The 310-nt window shown below is 49.7% G+C and overlaps 1 protein-coding gene and 1 long non-coding RNA gene across 2 annotated transcripts in view; both read right to left on the bottom strand.

Annotated features, from left to right (window-relative positions):
- Positions 1 to 310, bottom strand: part of LOC119591906 (ankyrin repeat and sterile alpha motif domain-containing protein 1B-like) — a gene marked incomplete in the record, with an annotated part of 115155 nt that overhangs the window by 41527 nt on the left and 73318 nt on the right.
- The window catches only part of LOC119591908, a 47245-nt gene that overhangs the window by 1645 nt on the left and 45290 nt on the right, over positions 1 to 310 (bottom strand). The gene's annotated exons all lie outside the window — the stretch shown is intronic.

Raw genomic sequence — 310 nt, 5'->3', positions numbered from 1 at the left:
GCGAGATTCACGAAAGCCAATCCCGCCCGGTCCCTCCCTCTTAGATGTGGCCGGACCTGTTTCGCCTATTTGAGAGCGGTCTCAACGAAGTTCACAGTCACCGAATGCTGCTAGTGGCGACCGTAATTGCCAGCTTACAGAAACCCGTGTCGTTATGTAAGCATTCCTCAAAAAAAGTCACGATAAAGCGTTTCTCAAGCCTACCGTTTAACTCGATTCCGTTATCCTTGTCTAGCCAATAGCTCATCTCTGTTCCTCTAAGGAGTTCTTAACGCGTGTGTGCATCCCTTGTTGGTTCCTATCCCTTGGG

Source organism: Penaeus monodon, chromosome 29, assembly GCF_015228065.2.
Source record: "Penaeus monodon isolate SGIC_2016 chromosome 29, NSTDA_Pmon_1, whole genome shotgun sequence".
In the NCBI taxonomy this organism is placed as follows: domain Eukaryota; kingdom Metazoa; phylum Arthropoda; class Malacostraca; order Decapoda; family Penaeidae; genus Penaeus; species Penaeus monodon.
Note: the sequence above shows the minus strand (reverse complement) of the source record. Positions and strands in the feature narration are given on the sequence as shown.